This window comes from Schistocerca nitens, chromosome 2 (assembly GCF_023898315.1).
Source record: "Schistocerca nitens isolate TAMUIC-IGC-003100 chromosome 2, iqSchNite1.1, whole genome shotgun sequence".
NCBI classification, from domain to species: domain Eukaryota; kingdom Metazoa; phylum Arthropoda; class Insecta; order Orthoptera; family Acrididae; genus Schistocerca; species Schistocerca nitens.
In genome coordinates this window covers 725,394,713-725,401,252 of record NC_064615.1, presented here as the reverse complement: position 1 = coordinate 725,401,252, position 6,540 = coordinate 725,394,713, and the positions used below count along the sequence as shown (strand labels likewise).

At 43.9% G+C, this 6,540-nt stretch overlaps 1 non-coding gene across 1 annotated transcript; it reads right to left on the bottom strand.

The window, feature by feature from the left end:
• Positions 1-5,068: 5,068 nt before the first annotated feature.
• On the bottom strand, positions 5,069-5,143 carry Trnas-uga (transfer RNA serine (anticodon UGA)). Its single transcript has one exon. It is a non-coding gene; the product is annotated as a tRNA-Ser (tRNA).
• Positions 5,144-6,540: the final 1,397 nt, after the last annotated feature.

Genomic DNA, 6,540 nt, shown 5'->3' with positions numbered 1-6,540 from the left:
GAAATCCAGGGCAGGGACATACAAGTTATCTTTCTTCAACAATCTGTGTACCAAGACTGTTTGTTTCTCGTCCTATATTACTGATTGCTGTACCATTCCTTCCGTGTGTTGGAAAACGTTTCGAAAATATGAGTATTCCATCGAATCCAAAGGGCATACAGGCAGTCGATCAGTTCCGCACTTCTCGATCTATGCTTCGAACGAGGTGGTTTGACTAGTATTTTGTAGCAGCGGACCACATGATGGGTTCAAGGCCAAACTAGCTCCAATTCCAAGAAAATAAAAAATAATAGGAAACTAATGGGAACTTTTTTCTTGTGAAGGTATTCGTCTGATTCTACGCATTGTAATCTTTCTCTTGAACAGAAGTCTTAACTCTGGTTAGAAACCTCTAAACATGGGGTCAAGTTAACGGTCAAGTGTATCGTTATGAACACAAAGACAACTCCTCAAAAATATCTCTAGACTACTGTTCTCAAATTAACAAGGGGAGTATCGGAGAGGGATACTGCATGATCAACTAATACACAAAGTATTCTACAACATTCTTTAGTAAAACAGACACATCCGACGAAGCTACTACTGAAACAGATGGTCCTGCCTTAAGTTCTCATAACCACAATAAAATCAAACAAATATATGCGTACAATGACAAATCAAGGAATATCTATCCTAACGTTATGGCTGCAAGCAAGATTTATTGAGTCACTAGAATCATCTTAACACCAATACCTTTGTCCCTCTCTACCAGCGTGTTGTTAAAACAAGCCACCCATATTTGCAATTTGGACACCAACAAAAGAGTGTTCTATTGCAGGCAAGGTCAGACCACCCAGTGACCAGTGGAGAGTGAATTTCCCATTGGCCGAAGGGCAGTGGCCATGACTTCACCGCCTGAGAGTGCGGCTTTGAACTTTTTTTTCGGAGGAGAGGTGGTGTGACGGCACACCGTGTACTGCCGATTTGTTTCCGGTTCAAAGTGATGAACCCATGTTTCATCGTCTTCGTCGATGTTCGGCAAAAAAATTGTCACGATCAGTCTCATAACGCGCAAGCAATTCCGCACAGATGGTACTCGTTGCTCTTTATGGTCTTCTGCTACACGGTAAGGAACCCTGTGGACACATAACCTTGAGCATCCCAACTGGCGGACGAGTGTATCAGCACTACCAAGAGAGACTTCAAGTTGACAAGTGAATTGTTTGATCAATCGACCAACTCGAGTGAAAGTGTCCGCACGTTCCAACACTGCAGGAGTCACAGCTGTGTGCGTCCAGTAAGCACGCAGGTGGTCGGACAGGTTTCCGCGATCTTGTTCCGATGAAGACAGACGCCTCGCACAACGACTCACCGTGCTTTTGTTCACTGCCAGGACTCTGTAAACATTCTGCAAACGTCTACGAATATCTACGATGCTCTGGGTTCGCGCTTTAAGAAACTCGATGAGAGCTCTTTGCTTAGGCCGCACCTCCGTAACAGATGCTATTTAGAAGGCTACGTAAAACACCGTCACCATTCGGAACTTCATGAAACCATAGTAGCTGAAGCGGGAATATTCCACACGTCCAGCAACAAATTACGCATTTTTTCAACCTGAAGCGGCAATATTCCACACGTCCAGCAACAAATTACGCATTTTTTCAACCTAAGTTGGGCGAGAAAAAAAGTCTTGCATTACTTCCTGAACGCCTCTCGTACACTGAATAGTCCGTGCTAGTACACCAACAAATCGGGTAGCTTCATTCATTGTGCGGTTGTGGGCACATCCAAAGACGACGGCTCCTTCCTGTCATTCTACCACGTGTGCAAATAGACCCTTCTTACTGCGCTGATTCCGTTCAACCGACTGACACATACACACCACTTCACCGCCAAGACTTACATCAGCAAAGGAGATTCATATTACCACGTGGTACCATTTATACGAGTATACCATCTTATATGTAAATTGAAGGTGGAGAGGGGAAGAAAGGAAAGGAAAGGAAAGGAAAGGAAAGGGAGGGGATCAGTGCTGTCAGCTGCATCGGGACATGACGTAGAATCAGCGGCGTCGAGTGAAAATGTGTACCAGATCGGGATTCGAGCCCGGGATCTCTTGCTTACTAGGTAGGTGCACTAACCTCTGCGCCATCCGTCATGTAGCATTATCGCAACTGCGCGGACTATCTCGGCAGCCCTCAGGCCGATCCACATTCCCATCGAGCGCCCATATCTACAGCGCTCCATAGCGACCAGTGCGCGCTTTTAATACATCGTTTCCATAAAAAAGTGTCCCAGTTATGAATTTTAATAGAATCAACCGTTTTTGGTTCAAGATCACAACTAAAGAGTAACTCAAACAGTTTTAGGTTTCCTGCTTGCAGCGCCACATATGCAGAACGGCTACTCCTAAGCGTAAAGCATTTCGGTTCGACATGCGTTTCGTTTAAAGTTTAATTGTGATCCCCCATGTTGGACCAACATCTACCAATGGTATAATCAGTTCGAAACTGCCGGATGTTTGAGTGAAGTAAGAAGTGTCTGAAGATGATGTTGACCGTGTCACAGCATCTTACCTTCGTAGTCCTAAGAAGTTTGCTCAGCAAACAAGTCTTAAGCTTCGGTTGCCAGAGGCGACAGAGTGGAAGGTTTTAATAAAACGTTTACACGTGCGCCCACATAGGCTACGGTTGGTACATGTTTTAAAGCTGTTTAACTATCTGGTGACATTATAATTTCCATACAAATGTTGTAGATAGCTGGGCGTTCGGTATCCCCGGCACTAGAATCTGAGGCACATGGAAAACGGAGGTGAGCCCGACCTTAGATCAAAAACTGAGAGGGACGCGCAGCAGTTACGGTACCGCATTCGTATTGGGAAAGCACAGGTTTGAAATTCCAGCCGGGAAAATATATTTCGTTTTCCCGTGGCGATTTATCTCTTCAGATGAAGACCAGGATGATTCCAAACATCACCGTTGCCGATTTCCATTGACAACCTTGTACTGAGTCATCTGGATTATTGCATTCAGCTACGTGACATGGTTCTACTTATTGAACTACGAGTTTCGGGAGAACAAGCTCCTTTAGCTTCAGTGCAAACGCAATTACATTAATTGTTTTTCCCCCCACGGAAATATATCCAACGTCTTAATTTTATCAGCTGTCCACGAAACATCAAAAGTTTCCCCTGCCACTACGTTAAAATATAGCACAGTGCAATAAAACTAAATTAGTAGTCTTCCCCCACCGAAAGTTATGCAGCATCATGTGTTCGTCAACTATCTAACAAACCATTAAAAGTTCTCCTGTCTACTCGTTATAACACGGTCATATCATGAGGTTTCATGTAGTAACCTATATCCTTAACGTCGGTTTAGTGCTGAATTCTTTAGCATATTTTAAATTCGAATATAATAAATTTTCTTGAGACAGGAAAGGTTCTGTACGTAAATCAGCGCGGATTTATCGAACGATATCCTGCGAACCATGAATGAAAGTCAAAAGGCAGGTTCCATATTTCTAGGTCTCCGGAAAGCGTTAGATACATATCCCCATTGCAGATTGTTAATTAATGTCCGACCATATGGAATAGGTCCTCATATTTGTGAGTGGCCCGTAAGATACCCAGTACAAACGCCGAGTGTTCATCAGAGACCAGGGTATCGTCAGAAGTGCCCGGAGAAGTGTGACAGGAGCGCATTAGTTGCCTATATAAATAAACAATCTCATCGATGGGGTGAGCAATTTTTTGCTGATGACACTTTAGTGTGCGGGATAGGGTCATCGTTGTGCAATTTTACGAGGATACGGCACGAGTAGGAAATACCATGTTCAAAATACAGTATTAATTGTGCCACGCCGGCCGCTGGTGGCCGAGCGGTTCTGGCGCTACAGTCTGGAACCGCGCGACCGCTACGGTCGCAGGTTCGAATCCTGCCTCGGGCATGGATGTGTGTGTTGTCCTTAGGTTAGTTAGGTTTAAGTAGTTCTAAGTTCTAGGGGACTTATGACCTCAGCAGTTGAGTCCCATAGTGCTCAGAGCCATTTGAACCATTTTTTTTTTTTTAATTGTGCCACCTCGATTAAATATCTAAGCGTAACGTTGCAAAGCGATATGAAAGAGAACGAGCACGTAAGGTTGGCCGTAGGGAAGACGAATGATTGACTTCGGTTTATTGGGAGAATTCGAAGAAAGTGTGATTCCTCTATAAAGGAGACCGCTTATAGAATTCTTCTTGTACGATCTAGTCGTGAGTACTTCTCGAGTGTTTAGGAATCCCACCAGGTTGGATTACAAGAAGAAACAAAGTAATTCAGAGGCTCTCTAGTAGGTCCATCAATAAGCAGCTTTTGCGGAAATGCTCCGTGAACTCAAATGGGAATCCTTGGGGGCAAGGCGACGTTCTTTTCGCGAAGCACTTTTAAGTTTAGAAAACTTGCAGAACGCTTCTACGGCCACCAACGTGCATATCGCGTATTTACCGCTCAGACAAATTAATAGAAATTATTTTTCGTACAGAAGAATATAGACGGTCGTTTTTCACTCGGTGCATTTGCGTGTGCAGTGGAAAGTGAATGACTAACAGAGGTACAAGGTACACTCCGCTATGCAACGTTTGGTGGCTTGCGGAATATGTATGTCCAAATGGCTCTGAGCACTATGGGACTTAACTGCTGAGGTCATCAGTCCCCTAGAACTTAGAACTACTTAAACCTAACTAACATCACACACATCCATGCCCGAGGCAGGATTCGAACCTGCTACCGTAGCAGCAGCGCGGTTCCGGACTGTAGCGCCTAGAACCGTTCGGCCACTCCGGCCGGCAATATGTATGTAGATGTAATTAAAGATAATGGGTTATTTGGAGATACAGCAAGGAGGTATGTGCTTCACTGCATGGATCTCTATGCTCTTGTAAGTAAAGTAGAATGTTGCGGCGTCACAGGCACTGCTGCAAAATTTTCAAGTAATACCTCTCTAACAGGAAGCAAGAAAAAACCAAAATTTGTCTACTACGACAAAAAAAAACAGGAATAAAACAAACACAATCTGAAGACAAGAAACTTCCTGGCAGATTAAAACTGTGTGCCCGACCGAGACTCGAACTCGGGACCTTTGCCTTTCACGGGCAAGTGCTCTACCAACTGAGCTACCGAAGCACGACTCACGCCCGGTACTCACAGCTTTACTTCTGCCAGTACCTCGTCTCCTACCTTCCAAACTTCCCGAGTTCGAGTCTCGGTCGGGCACACAGTTTTAATCTGCCAGGAAGTTTCATATCAGCGCACACTCCGCTGCAGAGTGAAAATCTCAATCTGAAGACAATATAAACACACAGTAAATGAAGCAGGCAAAAGGGAATATAGACATCTAAAAAACGAAGATGACAGGAAGTGCAAAACGGAATTAGATTAGGAAATGAGACACTAAAAGTATAGGTGAGTTTTGCTATTTGTGCTGTAAAATACTAATGTTGGCCGAGGTAGAGAGGATACAAAATGTAGACTGGCAATGGCGAGAAAAGCCTTCCTGAAGGAGAGAAACTTGTTAACTTGAAATATACATTTAAGTGTTAGGAAGTCTTTTTCTGAAGCTATTTATCCGGGGCGTGGCGTTGTATTTAAGTGAAACGTGGACGATAAACACTTCCGACAAGAAGAGAATAGAAGTTTTTGAAATATGATGCTACAGAAGAATGCTGAAGACTGGATTGGTAGATCATGACGTAACTAATGAGGAAGTACTGAACAGAATTTGAGTGAAAAGAAATATGTGGCATAATTTGACTAAAAGAAGGGGTCGGTTGATAGGACACATTCTAAGACAACAAGGAATCACTAATTTAGTATTGGAGGGAAGTGTAGTGGGTAAATATTGTAGAGAAAGACCCAGAGAAGAATACAGTAAACGGATTCATGTGGATGTAGGTTATAGCAGTTATTCGGAGATGAAGAGGTTTCCACAGGATAGAGTAGTATGGAGAGCTACATCAAACCACTCTTTGGACTGAAGACCACATCGAGAAATTGGAAATTTGTGGTAAGTTCCTATGGGACCAAACTTCTGGGGTCATCGGTCCCTAGGCTTACACACTACTTAATCCAACTTAAACTAACTTACGCTAAGGACAACACAAACACCCATGCCCGAGGGAGGACTCGAACCTCCGACGGAGGGAGCCGCGCGGACCGTAGCAAGGCGCCTCTGACCGCGCGGCTCCCATGCGCGGAACACAACGAGAAGCAATGTTTCTAGCAGTGTACCAAAATATTTTGCTTACTTGACAGGACCACCCTCCAGCTATGTAATTACTCCATGACTCAAAGGATATTGCCTAGCAGACTCAAATACATAGCACCGACACCTATAAATAAACAAATGTGAGCAAACTACCTCTAATTACAGACCTATTTAACGTTTTTGAGGAAGCGATCTGCAGCAGCATACTGATTCTTTTTTTACAACATAACTTGTTAAGTGGCTCTCAATTTGGCTTGAGAGAGAGAGAGAGAGTCACATACACTACCTGACAAAAACAGTGAAGCACTCAGAATTCG